This window comes from Diadema antillarum, unplaced genomic scaffold (genome assembly GCF_040938485.1).
Source record: "Diadema antillarum isolate AM-2024a unplaced genomic scaffold, OU_Dant_1.0 seq00000561_RagTag, whole genome shotgun sequence".
Classification (NCBI taxonomy): domain Eukaryota; kingdom Metazoa; phylum Echinodermata; class Echinoidea; order Diadematoida; family Diadematidae; genus Diadema; species Diadema antillarum.
In genome coordinates this window covers 897,741-917,009 of record NW_027271500.1, presented here as the reverse complement: position 1 = coordinate 917,009, position 19,269 = coordinate 897,741, and the positions used below count along the sequence as shown (strand labels likewise).

The following is a 19,269-nucleotide window of genomic DNA, read 5'->3' as shown; positions in this document are numbered from 1 at the left end:
AATTTCTTAGCAGGTTGCTTCAATTGCACCAGACGAGGCAGGGACTGGATTCCATAACAACTATTTAGCCACAGTTTTTTTTTTTCTTTCAAATTCATGTGAATAAATGGCTTTGATTACGGGGTGTTTTTACATTAATGTTTTAAATATCTTTGTTATGCCTGACGTGTATAAAGTGAGTGAAATTAAATTTTACCCACAATAAAGTACAGGGTACAATTTAGTACAATGTACTGTGAAATATAATATGTATATGTGCAGACAGCAACAATAATCTGTATGTGCACTAAGCAATTTTTTAAAGTTTTTCAAGTTTTCGTTCGCTTCTTTCGTCATTTAGAAAATTAATGAAAAGGCAGCTCGATTCCGCACTTAGCATACCATCAGTATCTGATATAACTGCTTGTCATGCTGATGTGAATTCGTTCTGGTGCTATCTTACTAAAAAGATAAATGATAATAATTTATTCTGATTATTACCCTACAGGTGCTTATGTTAGGTTGACTTTGATTTCGGGCCAGTGCCGTATACGGCACTGTTTCGGGCTTGGCTATACCGCCCTCTTTCGGTACATTTGTGTACATGAAATTATGACTGTGTATGACTCGCTCGGTAGTGGTGAGAGAAAGTAGACGCCCAACCCTAATCAGCTGGGAGAGTTCTCGGGATAATAATACGGATTTTCCCTTCTATAACGTCGACAATATTTCTTACCAGGTTTGTATATTCGTATGATATTTTAACGTTTTCAGTTAAATCGTGATGTTGTTTGCTACAGCGAGAACAATGTTCCGGAACGAACTACTGTAGCTTCTCTCGTTCCGTTTGTGTGGTAGTACAGAACCACAGTGTCGGTGACTGGCAGGCGCCCACATACAGGATGTCTGACTGTGCCACTGTGTCAAGCGAAGGAAGCCCCAGCGATAGGCACAACACATGTGTGCATTGACAATGGCGATTTCATACAAACGGATCGTGTCGGATACTTCTACACGAACAATTGTGTTTTGCTTCATGTAACGCTCGGTTCTTTATTGAATTTTTATTCCCTACCACAGGCCTGGGAAGAAAACGACTTACGAGTCGGTATGATGTTTGTAGTTTCTATTCCAGTATAGATCTATACCCCAGAGACAGCGACAGAGCAGAGCTGAGTTAATAATCGAGTATTGTTAACAGTATGTCTGTATATAAACTGCACTGATACTCCAACTTTATTCGTGTGTGTGTGTGTGTGTGTGTGTGTATGTGTGTGTGTATGTGTGTGTGCCCCTGCATGTTGTTCTTTTGACAGAGCAGAACAGAGCTCAGTTTTTTGACATTCCATTGGTAGATAAAAAATGCACTGCTTGTTTGTGAATTGTAATAATAGCTGAAATGAACAAAACTTTCGCATTGAAAATAGATCTACAGTATTATGTTATGATTCAAATTAAAGCTAGGACAGGTATAACGGGTATTATATTATAATTGTAGACCACCGTCTAGTTGTATGTATACCATTGCCATTTGACTCTATAGGGCCTACACATAGTCTAGTTAACTTTATAGTTAATTCAGTGATAGAAATTTCTAGATCTCTATAGAGACATCTAAGATTCTAACATTACATTTCAAGTGGTGCAAAACATTATTTGCATGCTGAAAGTGAAAAGGGCATGGGCACCAAGTGTTGCAACGATATTGGCCAGGGGGGGGGGGGGGGGGGGGTCACTCTCACACAAATGTGCTATCATCTCAGTGTATCACTTTAACATACCAGTATCTAAACACATCAGAAATGGACCCTGATTGATAATAATTATGGCACTTCAACCATGCACCCCTCAATGGCATCACACCTTATAAACATACCACAGATGTACAGTTGTATCACGAGGGTCAGGATGTTGCGGTCACATCTATACGCATGCTCCTTATTAAAAGGGTGTACAATACTAGTTGGGTGTCCAGCACATTGACACCCTATTAACCTACAGTGTAATGTTTTTCCATCAATAGTCTATCATTGATATCAATAGATACTTAAAATATCTCGCAATTTGCCTGAAATTTTACTCATATGTAGCGAAAATACTCTAAATTCACAAGAACACATTGAAAATGTGATTTGCGGTACATGCTCCAAGATAAAACTGGTTTGAACGCGTGGGTTGTTATTTTGACGCGCTCAGTTGCGCCGTATTTTGAAACCAACACCCCTACCCTCCATTGACAATACATGTGAAATGCATACCTGTACCTAATGCTTTTCCTATAATGCATTTATAATCTACAGTGTCATTGTTTTGCTGTTGATCTTGCTTATTATCGGGTTTTTCAGTAATATTTGGACATTTTCAAATCCCCAGTTAAGAATGCAAACCACTGCGCATATTCGCATGCGTGAAAGTTTGTTCTTTACGCGCAATAGGGGTGTCAGTTTCAGTGTACACTGTTGATGTGTTGGACACCTACTAAACCAACAGCAAATTTATGTATAATCTCCCAAGTGGCAATTTTCATTTTTGAAGAAAGCTGCCTCATTCGCAACATGCATGTACAGTGTATCTGTACATCACTCAAAATTAAAAATCTTTTCAGGCTGATGATGATGATAAATTCTATGTGATGACAAAGTTGAGGATGATTAAGTTTTTATTTGTTTTTGTTTTTTTCCTACTAAAAGAGGTGGTGGGACCCACTTACTTGTCAGGTAGGTTTGCTAAAATTTAGGAAGAATGTTCCCTAAACTGGAATACAATCTCCAAAGTAAACACTGTTTGTATGATGATTCTGCCCATACAATGTACAATGTAGGCCTACATTGTAGCTTTATTTTCTCAGTTTTCTGCAGTCTTTCTTGTGTGTGTCAACAGCAATTGTATGACAAAAATGATATGAGGTACAATGTAGTATTTATCATATTGCATGAATTCGCATGAACGAAGAATTTGCTGTGATGACTGTAAGGACAATTTTTTTCCCAAACTGATTGACCAATATCAAATGATACATTCATGATAACATGGCAGTTGAATACAGAAGATGTGTTGGCTAAACTACTGCTGTAGCAATTGTTCGTATGTTCTTTTCCAGATCAAACAATCAGGAATACATTTGTACATTGCCATGCTTTAACAAGTGTATTCTCAAGCATGATATACACTGTAGGTTGTAAAGTGGAATCAGAATTATGCTTGGCTATTCAGGGTAGCATACAACCTACAGTACTGTCCAGTATGTACCATAGGCCATTTACAATTACCGGTAACTTGTACAGGTACAATGTAGGTGTTACATTAGAAAATGTGTACAGTGGGTAGTTGTGTGCGCTTTACTGCACATCTGTAAAAGTTTGTTCACATACAGGTGTACTTGGTATGGCATGCTGGCACCTTTACACCGCAGTGATGCTATAAAACCATCATTTTTCTGCTGCTTGGCTGCAGTGCAGCATTGCATTTAATAGTACAGTACACCTGTTGCAAACATTCTGTGTAACATTCAAGATACATGTACTTCAAGACAACCTTACCAATCATGTTGTTGTTTAACAATTTATTTGGGGCATTCAAAGAAAATTTCTCCAAATTGGTCTACAAGTGTATGCTGCATGCATATGTTGGACAAAAGCAAGGAGCAGTACTGTCTTTGGAAATTCATATAATGATGTTTATTCTGAAAAGTGTTAATTCCATACATCAGGTTTTCCTAGAAAGTTAATCTGGCTACACAATGTATATAGTGGTAATACGTAGGGAGATGCAAAATGATGTTTTACACAAATGCACTGGGACCGTACTGACACATTCAATATGAGATCAAGTTAGCTCACTTTAATAGCACTTGAATGTATACACATAGATATTTATCCTATGGTACATACATGTATGTACCCATCTTGTTTTTATTTTCTAGGAAGCAGCTAGTGCCCAGAGTCCAAGACTGAAACCAAGTTTTTCTAGGACTTACCCATTTTGTGGCAGTGGAGCGTGCAACAAAAGACTGTACCTCAAAATACAGGACAGGAAGACTACATTGGTGCATTGGCTGTTTGCTTCAGGGAAGAGCGTGGATTTTTCACTGGAAGGTAATGGTTGCAATTATCTGTTGGTGCACTTTGAGGAGCTGTGGGTACTTTTAAACTGTGCAAATTTTTGTGCAAGTAATTTTTCACGCTTTGCCGAGTAAGATGAGTTTTCGGATGTTTTGATTCCGCTGAATCGAGACATTACATACATGAAGTGGTACAGTGTACATATAACAAGCAAAAATATTTGCGTGTATTTACTTCACATTTCAGTTTCTGGTTGTGCAAAATGTGTGAAAACTTCTGCACTGCAAAAATCTCCACTTTTTATAGTATTCTGTTTTGATTGAATTGAATTGAGTTAAACAAGTGAAATCATCGTAAAATTTTTTCTCGCCAGAAAAATTTGCAAAAAATATTTATGAGTTTGATAATTTCTTATTATAGACTGTTCTTGTGAAAGCACTCATTTCTTTAGTTAGTATTTTGAATGTCTTTATTTGAGATCTGTTCGGAATCAAATATTTAATATTTTCCTTTAAGACATCCTCAGAGTCACGAATAGGAAGGGTAAAAGACTAGTCACTGTTATCAACCATCAATCGATTCAATTCAATTCAATTCAATTTTTCCTGTACACTGTACTCTATGTTAAAGCTACATGTACATGTATAATGTGTAGGTATGAACAACTTTGAATCATAGCATAATTCTTAAGAAGGAAGGACATTGTAGATCTTAATATTTAGCCTGTATATCGGGTATACAAAGGCCTTTGCTTATCATTTGCTTTTCATGTGGCATGTCGTCATTTGCCTTGTGTTCTTAACGTGCTTCCCACCTCGAGACAGTAGGCACAATGAAAACAGTTCATCTGCCAGCAAAGTTCCACAGAAAAATGAACACTGTGTATAATGTAAACACAAAACAACAAGTGTGCCATAGACTTCCTGTTCTGGGCACACTCAGTCAAGGCAAGCCAATGGTCAACGATTGCAATAGAAGGGTAGAGAGTGACTCCATGTACTTGCCAAGATTTTCGTTTGCAAAAGCGGTAGAATCCAGGCTGCCTATGCAAGCAGTGCTAGCTCGAAATCTTTCAAAAGTGGTAGCCTACCGCCAAAAGCGGTAGAGTTGGCAAGTCTATGTGACTGATCAATTCAAAAGGGTATTTTGTGGTACATGGTGATATTGATATGTCATGCTTTTCCTCAAAGGTCAAATTCATATATACTGTAACTTCATGCTCAGATTAGCTGGCTTTGTACACAGGAAAAGAATCATGGCATTGAATGTGGTTTTGCATTTTGATACTACATGTACGCCCACGTGAATGTATCACATTTCATCTTGCATAAAATTACATGGCAAGTGTAATATGTCATATACAATGTGAAGCTTTACATAGTTGTTCTACTACACGAGGGGAATTTATATGTGTGTCAGTGCGGTCTGGACGCAGTGCAGAGCAAGCTTTACAATGAAATAAAAAGTCATAGCAATTAGCATTGTGATTCACTTTAATTGTAAGAAGAACAGAATTGCCACAAGATTTTTACTTTACTAAATATTAGGGCTCCTTCACTAATTTTTCCCACAATTGCCCAAAGAGACTACAAGAGCGTGTACGAGTAGATCAACACAATGTACAGTCTGTAGGCCTTCATACAATGTACTAGTACAATGTATAAAGTGTTTAAAGGACAAGTTCACCCAAATATGTGTGGATTGAGTGATTGCAACAACATCAGTAGAATACATCACTCATGGTGAAAATTTTAGGAAAATCAGACAATCCGTTCAAAAGCCATGAAGTTTTTGTGCGACAATCATGGCTGGATGTGAAGAGTTGTACAGTTTTTGATGTCACATACAACATACTTGTACGAAGAACAGTGTTTAAAAAAAGCAAAACAAAAAGGAAATTCAATACATTTTCACTTTTCTAGCATACAGAGGGCTTGACTTGCCTCTTTCAGAAAGCAGGGGGAATGATTGTATTAACACATCAAGGGAATGTGTGATTTTCATTAAAAAATGAAATTTGTGGAATTCTTCTTGTATTTTCCTTGAGATATATATCATTATATGTGACATCATAAACTGTAGTCTTCTCATCCAGCGATGGCGGCACTGAAACTTTCAAAATTCATAACTTTTGAATGGATTGTATGATTTTTCTCAAACTTGTACTGATGTGTTCTACTATTCATTGCTGCATTCACTGAATCAAAACATATTTGGGTGAGCTTGTCCTTTAAGTAACCACTTTTTCCATCATCGTCGAAAGTATACTTGTACATTTTGGACGCTCTGTGGTCAGTTGGCTAAGTGTCAAGTTTGATCCCAATGTACGCTAGCCCAATTAGACTATCCCATGTTCTTGAGCAGGCCTATCAGCTTCTGACTTTAGCTCAAGTTGGTAAAATCTAATAGCAGGTCATGTTCCCAGGTCAGAGCCTTGACCAATGCCAATACCGGGAGTTCAGGAAGCTGGAGGAATCTGCAGGTTTCCTGTCATTCCTGGGTTATTGTGACAACCCAGATCGTGTCCAGACTGTTTTCGTTCATGCAGTGGTTGTCCTTTACGCTCAGTGAGGCTCTCAAGATCTTTCCTCTTTTTTTTTTTTTTTTTTTTTTTAAATTGTGATTTATGTACTGTACAGTGTACAGTAGATATCTGGTCCAAAAGGCATTAGTGTGCATGATTAATGGGCTCAACATTTGTCTCTTTTTTCTTTTTTTTTGCCAGAGCTTGAATTTTTTGATGAGAAACAAGTACAAACCAAACAAAGAGATTAAAAGATCATGCATGATACACAAATGGGGAGTGCAATTGTGAGAGACCTGCTTTGCATACAGTACAATATATCATTTTCATTTCTCAACAAAGATAAAATAAGACCACTTGCACTCAGTATGAAACCAAGTATCACATACATTGCACTCATGATCACATTTGTTTTGTTTTGTTTTTTGTACCCACATCAACTTTCACAAGTTCTTGTATTACAGTGTACTGTGTATGGTCAATATTGCTTCAAGAATGTGATACAATGTAGTGTTTGTAGCATGCAGACTGTTGCCAAATGTAAAAATGAGGAAATATATAATTTTCAAACATTGCATACGTGTATTGCAAGAACTTTCCAGTCCAGTGAAGCTCCCAGCCCTGAATTGCAGGTTATAATCACAATATGAAAATTGGGTGTTGTGTTTTATTGATGTGTCCTTAAAAAAGCACGCATTACCGTTTTCCATTTCCTCACACAGGAAAGGATAGTATTACAGGGGTGTATCACACTTTTCCAATTACCGTGGATTCCATTGTACTCTTCAAGACGAGTACATTGTACACAGTTGATGGTGACTGCAACCATTCTCATTTCTTTGTGACTGGAAAGTTTGAAGCCTCCACAAGGTGGCATACATGTACAGTAATTTTGCCATCAGAGATTCAACTGAAATAATTTATCACTGCCTACATTAGTGACCATGCTTTGATTGATTTGCAGGGCTGCCAACACTGGAAACTAGTTGAGAGTGAGACTCCCATTGATAGGCCAATGCTATAATTTATGAGTCAAAATGAGTGAGATCAATAGAAATGCATGCAAATAAAATAAAGTTTTAGAGTGAGAAAGGACCAAAATGCGTGAGTCTCATGCTCAATGCGTGAGAGTTGGCAGCCCTGGATTTGGGGCGGGGGAGATGAGACTTGTCTTGTTCCACTTTGAGACTACGTGTACATTGAAACATTGATAATCTTGATTTACTCTTAAGTATAAAGTAAATTACACGATGATGACAGTCATCATTTAATTTCATTTATTTAATTTCCAACAACAAAATTATTTACATATACCTACAATTGTTAGGAACACAAAATCAGTACGATATTGTAACAAAGGGAAATACAGTGCACTCCAGTTTTAATGAACATGGTTGTAATGAAATTTGGGATACAAGGAAGTAGGATTCAGGGCCCAAAATTGTCAGTAAGGGTGCGTCTGAGCACTCTAAAGCGAACCAAAGCGAACTGAATCAAAGCGTATCGTACCGAACTGTGCGAGATTTGAAGCGTTCGAGCACTTTGTCGAGAAAGCATACCTCACAAGTTATTTAGAAAAGGTCACGCATTTTGTAGCAAGAATCTCATCCACCTGACGCTTGAACTACTTGCAGCTGTCCCGAACAAAGAGAATGTCTTAGCATTGTGACGTATGAGATATGCGCATGCTTTACAGCGAACTTTTGGTACGCTTTGGTACGCTTTTGGAGCACATCGGGAAGTGGTCCACTTTTTGCTCGGTACAGTACGGTACGGTACACTTTAGGAGCGTTCGAGCGCTCCTCTGGCGCAGGTACGGTACGGTACAGTTCGCTTTAGGAGAGCGCTCGAACGCACCCATTGATACACTTTATTTGTTGGGATATCCATATGGCCACTAAATTTCAACGTAATGAAAGAAAACTGCCGACCCCGAGGACTTCGTTAATGGGAGTTGCCTATACTATGAACTACAACATGTACAATGAATGCTGTGACTTTTATGATCATTGAAGCTGCCTCATAAGCAATAAGCACCAAGTTGACATATGGCTGTTGCAATTCGACAAGTGGGCTTTAAATTGGCAACAGTCTATACCCATGAAACTATGTGTTGTGTAGCGATACTATACAATACATGTACAATGTTCAGTTTTAAATAAAATTACATTGATTTCCAAATTGGTTTTATTTGCCACCGTTCGCACAAACTTTTTTATGGCAAAAAAAAAAAAAAAAAAATCACTCGGTTTCGAATGCAGCACTTTGAATCCCCAAATTAATGCCTAAACAATGTGACCGGAGCCTGACCCTGTGCACCAGAGTGTGTGGATCTAGTGTGTTGAGTTACAATTATAGGATTAAAAAAATATTAAGGGTTTCAATGTGGCCATTTGTACACGCTGCATGCAGGGCAAACAGTCGCGAGTGTTAGGGAGAAAAAAATAAAGCGGGATTATTTTTGCATTGCGATTCATGTGTATCATAAGAGTGAGTGATTATTTTGTCCACACACAAGAATTAGCGGTGTGCTCATTGCGTCACAAAAATTGCTTGTCAAAAACTCTTAATTTGGGGTGTTTGTTAGGCTGCGTTCACATAGAAGTATACCAGGGTTCGAAATTGGCGATGGTCCGCTGGCCATTGGCCACCCAAAATCACGTCGGACTAGCCAAAAATCATAAAATTCTGAAGTTACTAGTCCGTCTGGCTAGCCAAAATATTGCTTCAGTGTCAAAATTGATTCTAAGTAGTCCGCCGGGCTAGTTCAAAAAAAAGTTAAGTGCGACCCCTGTATACGGTATTCGCTATTTGCTATTCGGTATTCGCTATTCGCTATTCGGGCACCCAATACACCATCACCTGCACCGTCAACTCACCATCCCATGCAGTGAGGATTTCTTCCTCCTACATCCCAGCAAATCTTATTAACAATTTCTAAACTGCATCAGAATGTCAGTCTGCATGCTTATTTTTGCTAAAGGGCAAATCCAGACCAAAATTGTCTTTATTTCATAAACGAGAGACGGTATACGCTGGAAGAAAATAGAACAAGCTCGATTCCCACTATGCTGTACTATTCTATGCTATTCGGTACTTTTGAATAGTGCCCTCCTATGTGAACCGATGTTAGGAAATCCTATCGTTCGATTCAAGCTGTTCGCGTGCCCTCGAAAACGAGCCCCGAATACCCGAATACCATAAAGTTCCGTGTATAAGACGCACTATTTTTTCGTCGGAAAACATTGAAAATCGGGGGTGCGTCGTATACACGGGTACAGTCGAATCACAGAAAAAAATCCGTCATGTACACCCAATTTTATAAGGCCAACTTGGGGCCATGTATGCCCATCGACGTTTGGAAGGTAAGCAATCACTAAAACTTACGGATAAATGAGCGATCTTTCAATCTGGACACACACAAAAGCTGCAAATACGAGATAAACTTACGATCGGCCTTATGCAGTAACGATGTATCAATCTGGCCATAGACAACAGCTGTAACAGCACTGCTGTATGCTAGTACCGATGTCAGTCTACCAAGCTACAAACAGCCAACCTAGTAGCTGGAATACACGATGTACAGGTATCATTACTAAATTACCGATACCGTAAAACTTATCAATGTACTAGTATCAATATGGCCATAGACAAAAGCTGTAAAATACGGAGTAGGATCGACACTATGTCACCGTAAATATGAACGATGCGTGAAGCATGCATGCATATCTATGTCGTTCGTTTGCTCTTCATTTCGCGAGGCCAGCTAGGATAGCATAGCTACACTGTAGCTAGCTAGCTACAGTAGCTAGCAAGCCTTTGGCAAAGGCAGCAGGTGCAGAGAGGCTTTTGCAATGGACTCGCGTGCACACAGCGATCGGATCGTAGCGCGCTTGCCCGTTGCGCGCTGTGTGTGCAAGTCCATTGCTCTCTGTGTGCGTGTGCTGAAATTATAGCGAGCTGCCTTTTGCAAAAGGCTAGCACTGTGCATACACGCATGGTACAAGAGACACACATGTTACTGGTAATCCCTCCGGGCGAAACAACAGTGAGTGTAATTACCGTACGCACCGTACGTCTCGCCGTATGATCCCTCTGCTACACTTGTTGATGTTTTTCTTATTTTTTGTAATGAACCTTCCAGTCTGACATGCGTCAATATGCGAGACACCCTCTGCTATGTATGACAGCAAAGATCGTACTGTACACTCATGAGTACGATATGCATGACACATGTACCACGATTGAAAGGCGAAACAATAGCAAGTGAGTACCGAGACAAGTCTCGCATTTTGCGTCTTCCATATTTTGCCGATGTCCGATGAATACCGTTAAAAGAAAGTATAAAAGGAAACGAAAAATAGAGCAAATACATGCTGAATTCTATGGAAATTTTGAGCTGAAATAATATGTATGACACACGCAATATTTGCGTGGATTTTTTTTTTTTTTTAAATTTAGGTCCGAAAGTAGGGATGCGTCTTATACACGGGTGCGTCTTATACACGGAACTTTACGGTAGTATATTGTACTTCTATGTGAACGCAGCCTTATGGGAGTACTGCATAGGGAGGGATAAGATAGTTGTTTCACAGACTTGTTGCTTCTTTACTTGTCCAGCTCAGCTGTTCGACACGGAAAGTGCCTGGCACTCCCAACTGCACCTTAAAGGGCCAATAGATAGCTGACCTTAGTCTCTGTAATCAGATTGATGTGAACAATCACAGTCCTTCTCTATTACCTGGATTTGGGGTTTGATGAATACAGAAAAAAAAAAATAAAAAGGTATAGGAATGTTTCTGGTTGGATGAGCTTGTGCACTGGGCTTCAGACCATGCACGATGGGTTTTGAGTCACTGTACGTACAGAGTATGAAATCTACACAACACAATATAAGAGCTCTGTATTTCACTCTCGCACCAAGCAAGACCTTTCACTGCTGCAGTATGCAGCATTTGATGCTGGATTATATAGCAAGGAGGGTCTCCATGTGATAGAAAAATGGCAGTATACTCTCAATGATATTTAAAGTGATTTCACCAAATACTATAGATATTTAAAAGTAAATTAACACATATGCATTGTGAGAATATTAAGTATTCTGATGAATGTATTATACTGTATACCTAATAACTTTGATGTACAAAGACATTTTCCAATTATTGTTGAAGATTTTTGAACCAAAATATTTGCAATATTTAAAATAATGCTTTTTTTAGTGATACACACACACACACTGTACAAGTGTACATGCATCCCCGCCCTCCTCCCCAGAAAATATGATAACTGTATGTAACAGCTAAGTGCAAAGATTTTGCTAGCACCAAATACAGTAAGGGATTTTATTTAAATGTCATTACAAACTATAGCTTACATTTTGCATAGTCTGTGGTGCTTTTAACGTAAAACCTTCACTTCCCTTTTCCCCCATTATCTCAAGGATCAAGCGATCGTTTATCCTTTGCCTAGTTAGAAAGTGCAAATTAATACATTGTATCACATTTCAGAAACTTTCAAGGGTGTGAGCCAAGTATTGGAACTCAATCTGGGTGTCATTTATAAACACATTGGCCCAAATTTATGATGGTGGTGTAATCCTGGTTTAAACCTACGTGTTGTAGACCATGGTATAGAATAAGCGTGAAATACTTAGTAAGCGTACCTTTGACATGCGCATATCAATGCACGTTTGTTACTGGACGTCTGTTGGTGTACGCAGTCTGTCAATCGTATTTACTCAAAAGAAAAACTGTGGTTTAAATTTGTACCACCTTTGTGTTAATTCAGGCTGTTTTGTCCAGATGCAACATCATGTGAGCAGTGCAGTACTTTTTGGACCGCTGCTTTGAATTTGAAACTTCACAGTTTGGGATACTGCCAACACACAATTTTGCCTCCTACATATATAGCCAGCCCTGTTTCAGATGCGTTCTTGGATGGCTTGGTAGCAAAGTTGGATCCGGTCTAGGGCTGCATCTTGCTTGCCAGACCAGCTTGTTGAAAATATAAATTGTAATATGGGACTGGGATGAGTTAGGGAAGAAGCACCGCACGTGGTACGGTTGAGCTTGCAAACCAACCAACCCAAGTCACGTTTTTCATCCTGGGGTATTTGTGAAGATTTCTTTGCTTATCATCATGTGACAAGCAACATTGCAGTGTCGCAGTGACAACACATGACTTTAAAGGACAAGTTCACCTTCATAAACATGTGGGCTGAACGAACGCAGCAATATTAGTAGAACACATCAGTGAGAGTTTGAGGAAAATCGGACAATCTGTTCAAACGTTATGCATTTTTGAAGTTTCTGCTCACTCAAGGCTGGATGAGAAGTTACTATAGCTTGTGATGTCACAATGCGTACAACAATATAAAGAAAGAATAAAGAAAATTCAACATATTTTCACTTTTCTAGCATAACAAAAGAACACTTAACTTCTCTCTTTCAGAAGGCAGGGGGAATAATATTACCCTTAACATACTGTATGTCAGTAACAAGTTGAAGAAATGCGTACTTTATTCAAAAAGTGAAGTTTTTTGAAATTATCTTTTAATTTTCTTTATGTCGTTGCACGCACATGACATCATACACTGTCGTAGTCTTCTCATTCAGCAGTGACTGTGCAGATACTTTAAAAATTCATAACTTTTGAACGGATTGTCTGATATTCCCCAAACTTTCACTGATGTGATCTAATAATATGTGACCCACTACAACAAAATGATCCAAAAGTCGGGCGAGGTCGATTATTTGAAAATTGCATGATATAATCCCCTAATCTTCCTGCTTTAAATTGATATATAACACATTTTATGAAAATAATCGGCTGCGGAGATATCGATGTTTAAAAGAGAGCATGTCGAGACGTCTGGAAAATCACTGTTCCGAGAAAAGCGCCCTAAAAGTCTTCCTTTCGTCGCAATCGCGATCAAGGGACACGTAAGTCAGTTTTCACCTCTGGACAATAGAAGGTACACTTTGTAAGCCCTAGCAACCCCCAAAGAGTTAATTCAAGCGCATCAGCGTCGGCGGTCTCCTCACAAACCAATCAGTGACCAGGATGTGAGAAGCGGCTGAGCATAGCGCACCCCGCTCGCACGCACCAGTCGACTGGGCAGTGTGCGAGCTTCACGCTTCGGTTAGCAGCAAGCAGCAAACTGACCAATGAGATCACTCTGGTCGTCGTTAGGGGCGGAACCTATCTATGGCGCTCAATCCAAATTTTCGAACCAGTTTCTGCTTCGTTGAAACGCCAAAAAACATGGCTCAGAAAAACGCTATTTTTTGGTCTTTCCTTTCACCATTTTGCTTCAAAATTTCGACAGATGATAGAAGACATGTTAGACTCCAATAATATATCAAAATCAGAAAATCATAAGTTTTGACCAATTCTAATGCTCTGACTTCAAACTCGATTTTCACGGCTTCGACCGTGCGCGACTTTAGGACCTTTTTGTTGTAGCGGGTCACATATTGTTACATTCAATCAATCCACATGTATATGAAGGTGGACTTGTCCTTTAATGGCATCAAATCGGTCTCATTGAAAACCTGTAAACTCCAAATTCAAACCTAGGAAGAGAGTACTTGATAATGATGACGTAGTAATGCTATCTCATAGTACATTTGTAACATTGCTATACATTTTATTATTATTATTATTTGTATAGTTATTATTATACCTGTTATTGTTATCATTATTATTATTACATGTACATGTATACCTATCATTATTGTTGTTGTTATTATTATTATTATTATTATTATTATTATTATTATTATTATTATTATTATCATTATTATTATAATCATCATTGGATCATTATTATTGGCAGTCCCCCAAATTGATTCATTCTTATAGATACAGTGAACATGTTGGTAGTTGTTGATGGCACTGGTACATGTAGTATTAATAAAGAAATGTGTACCAGTAGTTTTCTTGTACCTACCACTCACTGTACAATGGAATGTCTGCTATTATAGGAGCTCAGGGTGCTACACACACATACCTTTTTATCGCCACTTGCCCAGTCGGGCAGTTAGACTTTCAGATTGTTGCAAAACACTTGCCCAAACATGAATTTTACTTGCCCAAAAAATAAAATCCAAAGATTGAAGAAAATGGAAATATAGATCATCACTGGTAAGTCAAGGGCTTGATAAAACACAATCATTTAAATTTAAACAGCATGTTGGTTCGCACGTATTTAAACGCAAACATGGTTCAATCTAGTGTTGTTGTTGCATTGCAGTGGGATTTCCTCATGCATGTATGTGTTGGAAAGATGCTGAAATGAAGTTCTAACTGCATTATAACAGTCATGATCTTTGGACTTCTGTATGGTTGACTTTTAGTTTGAAGGGGGGGGGGGGAATGAAAAAAATGGAGGCTTCAAAACTTTTTTCTTGCCCATTACAAAATACTTGCCCAACTTCAGAGTTTCACTTGCCCTGGGCAATCGGGCAAGTGCTTTATAATACACAGCAATCTTGAGCTGCCAAAGCTCGTATTGCGCTGTGCTGTAATGGTGCAGTGACATTGACTGCACTTATGCAGCCAGCACAGTCCTAGATTCGGTAAGTGCTTTCAGTCAGAAGAGTGCATTTCAAATATTTTGTAAGTGTGTGAAGTGAGCCGCATGTTACGTGCACTAGTTCACTTCATTTGCAAGTCTTTTATGCATGCTCGATTCTAAAGTGCATTCGTGTATCGAAGCTACAGCTTAATATCATGGTACTCTATATAGCTCTCAGCCCACAGCAAATCAAGGAATGCTTCCCCCATTTTGAATAGCCATGGCTGATATAATACAATGGAGAGTTTGTATTCAGCTGTGGGAGCTTGTAATTTCCGCGGTTGTCACACACGTTGTAGGCATGTTCAAGATGGTTTTCCAATATCCTGTCCTTTCTGTATTGAAATAAAATAGTCAACACCAGTACATACATGTGGTTTTGAGATATTACCAAGGCACTTATTCACTGTATCAGAAGAGTATTCCATGCACTGAGCTACAAAATACTTTACTACATGCTGTACATGTGACACATTGGTGAAGTTTATGCACTATAGAGTGAACACTGTTTTGAACATTAAGTTCATGTCCGTACACTGTACATGGTATTCCCCTGTAAAAGACTTCTGGGAATCAGTAGGCCCTATGTGCTGTAATCAACCAGGCCGGTTTTCCCCATCAATCTTCTTGGCATGTGCAGGAATTGCTAGCTTTTTTGACAGGTCAATTTTGATTCGTCGGATGATCGATCACAAGCGCTACCGTACTGGCAAGTACTACACATAGCTGTGCTGACTCCTAACGGATTGAGCAATTCCCACCTCCCTTTAATACATTGCCCTCCCCCTTCAAACGACACACCCACGGTATAAGGCACCGGAGTCTCGGGTCTCAACAATGGAGGGGAACTGCCATGGTGCACTCATGACGCCATTGTTAGCCGAAGGTCATGGGTGTAAAATTGAGAGGGCCGGTGCGGCTATTGTTTGGGGAGAAACGTAACTGTGAGCTCAATATCTTTGCCATCCATTGTGCAGTTGTGTCTAGTGCAATTTGTGTAGGTGTCAAAAGCAAATTAGAAGTTCAGTAATTTGGGGAATAGCCTTTACACCCCCTCCCCCACCCCACCCAGGAAGTGAATGTTAGGATTAAAGTTCACCTAATAAGTTTGTATTGAGTGAATGCAACAATATTTATACATTGTAGTAGAACGTTTCGGTGAAGTCTGAGGAAAATTGGACAATCAGTTCAAAAGTTATGAATCTTTAAAATCACAGTGCAACCATTGCTGGGATGAGCATACTACAACCGTTTTTGACATGACTGCCAGACAGCGGCATATAAAGAAAATATAAAGGAAAATATACATGTACAGAGATGTATTAAAACAGAATACTCTAAAATGAGGAATGTTCGCGTGCATTTTAATTTCGCGAAAGCCAAGATTCGCGAAATTAAAATGCACGTGAAAGTTCTTATCTACACTATACGCATTGAATGTTAGAGGCAACTCGCGAAAATTTCATACCGCAAAAAAGGCCATCGGCTCCAGTTTGCGAAAATTTCATGCCGTTATGTTTTACAGTATCAGTGCTTATTTCAAGGAGTGAAGAGAACGTACAGTACATGCGTCCGTCATGGATGTTTTCTTGTACAGGCTTTCAGATGTTTACAAAAATATATTAATGAAACAGTATTTAGTAAATTGAACAAACACTTTCTAGTACAATGCGGGAATTGGAGCTTTTCAAGGAGTTCAACCTTTTCTGGTGAATGAAAATTGAATATATATCTTTGTTTGAGACGTGTGATACAAATAGACTAGTATTCAAAGCATCTCCCCTCCAATAGGTGTTGTTCTACATACTGTGCCCTTACTTCCACATTTGTCTGCATGTACAGGTGTAGCTGTATGTTCAAAGTCTGAAAACTCAACAAACGATACTTTGCTCTTTATAGAGAAAAAAGACAGATGATGTGATTTTTCTACCATGGAAGTAAGTACAGCACATTTCATTCAATTGCATACAATGTGTAATTCTGCATGATTGATTGCTCCTATTGTTGTACAATTGACAAACCATAATTTCAGATATATTTGTCCGTGCTAGTCCATGAAGTTCTTGCGACCAAGCGATACTGTCGCTTTTTATCAGTTTCGAGCCTGTGCCCAACACTACTGGGGGGCACTCCCCCGTGAAGAGGAAGTTGTCGAGTTTTGTTAGCAACATTTGAAACGGGAAATGATCGATCGCTAACCTTGATACTCGGACGTGATGGTGGCCCTCGTGTGTTGTGAGACTTGTACTACTGCAGGGCTGCACACCAACCCACTTTTTTTTACTGGTCTGACCTGTTTGTTGGACCAGGAGGTACCCAGTTTTTCCATTTTTACTTTTCCATTCCTGAAAATGTTACTGACCCAACAGTAATTGACCAGTGCCAATGTACAGCACTGACTATTGTACATGATATATCTCCAATGTCTGAATCAAGAGTGGAGGAAAAAACTCAAATGATCAGTTACAGGGATGGTATAGTTTTGGTTGAGATTTAGTTGAGATTTCCAACTTTTTTTTTTTTTTAAAGTAATGAGAAACCTCCTATGAAACATGGAAGAGCATGTAATTCTAAGTGTGATTCAAAGTTTATAAACTTGATGAAAATTGGTTTTGAAATGATTGAGACATCCAAAACAAGAGATCAAAATAAAAGGTGGAACCCACCATTTACTAGTATTGATTTGTTTCACTTTGTTTTTGGATATCTAAGCCATGTCAAAACCAAATTTCATCAATGAACTTTTAATTCCTCATAGAATTGTATGCTCTTTAATATTCATCTTGTGGTTTCTAATTATATTGCAAAAAGTTAAAACCTGTATTCCCATCTCAACCAAAACTAAATGTATCCACCCCATTCTCCTTCCCACCACACCTCCATACCCCTTTCAAACCCCTTTCACACTAGTGAGTACCTTCTCATGCTAGTGAAACTTTTACTGAGAGCACCTGTACCGGTTACATTGGTCATTTCTTTTGTGTGTGACATACATTTTGTAAGTGTATGAAAATGTATGATTAATGCTGATTTCTCAGCATCTTGCAAGAAACAGTTCTTCATGATTGTCTGCTTAAGGGCAGGGATGCTTTGTGAAAGGCTCCCTCACTGAAAGAGAAGCGAGTGGAGGATTTTTTGCTTGAGATGGTGTCAAAACCGCCAGCGATCGGCATGCCCCGAGCGTGAGGGCCTTGCAAGACCCATCCCAAATTTCTTGGCTCACGGCGTTTTAATTCATACTGAATTTTGCCATCGGCATTTCTTGATGAAAATTAATCACAGCCAATCTGTGGGGCTCAGTTCAAAGAACGATACTCACCGACGGCTTCTGCGCAAATCTAGCAATTTTGGTCAAAGCGACAAACTGAATCATTCAGTGACGGAATAATTCAGTACGGGTGGTACGCCAGTTCATCCGCTGCTCGACTCATGAATAATAATCACGTTTGCAGATCCGCAAAATGCCTTCGCATTGATGCTCTCCGCTTTTACTTCTTCCGCTCGTAATGGTTGGTGCCAACAACGGGGTGAAGGCTTTTGACAAAGGCTGAGCTGTTCGCATGCAAACTGACAAATTTGTATTAGGAACTTGTATTTAATTGAAGCCCTCTAGCGGACTTGAAGAAAAGTCATGTTGGTCATTTTGAATGTTACATGAAGCCATTTAGGTGATGAGGATGTAAAACGTGCTAAAAGCAAGATATTGTAAACATCCATTATATGACCTACAGGTGTATAATGTAGCATTGTTTTACTGGGAGATCATATGAAATGTTCTGATGATGAGTTTTTGCATTCAAAAAGCATGACTTCCTTGTTTAAAAAGGAAACCCAAACCTAAAGAGAAGTGTGGATTGAGTGAAAGCAGCAACATTTAATAGCAGAACACATCAGTTGGAATTTGAGGAAAATCGGACAATCTGTTTAAAAGTTACAGATGAATTTTTGAAGTTTCTGCTCAGACACTGTTGAATGAGAAGACTACTACAGCTTGTGATGTCACAAGTGCAGAATGATATAATGAAAATTTAACATACATTGTATTTTCACTTTTTTTGCATGATAAAAAGTGCATGACTTGCCTCTTTCAGAAGGCAGTGAAATGTTGAGGATATGTGCATTTTTTC

At 38.9% G+C, this 19,269-nt stretch overlaps 1 protein-coding gene across 1 annotated transcript in view; it reads left to right on the top strand.

The window, feature by feature from the left end:
• Positions 1–605: 605 nt before the first annotated feature.
• LOC139735008 (ras-related protein Rac2-like) overlaps positions 606–19,269 on the top strand; it is a 62,999-nt gene continuing 44,335 nt past the window's right edge. Inside the window, exons 1-2 of the mRNA XM_071645782.1 lie at positions 606–718; positions 3,902–4,073. The gene's annotated coding sequence lies outside the window, so the exon portion shown is untranslated. The remainder of the gene's footprint in view (positions 719–3,901; positions 4,074–19,269) is intronic.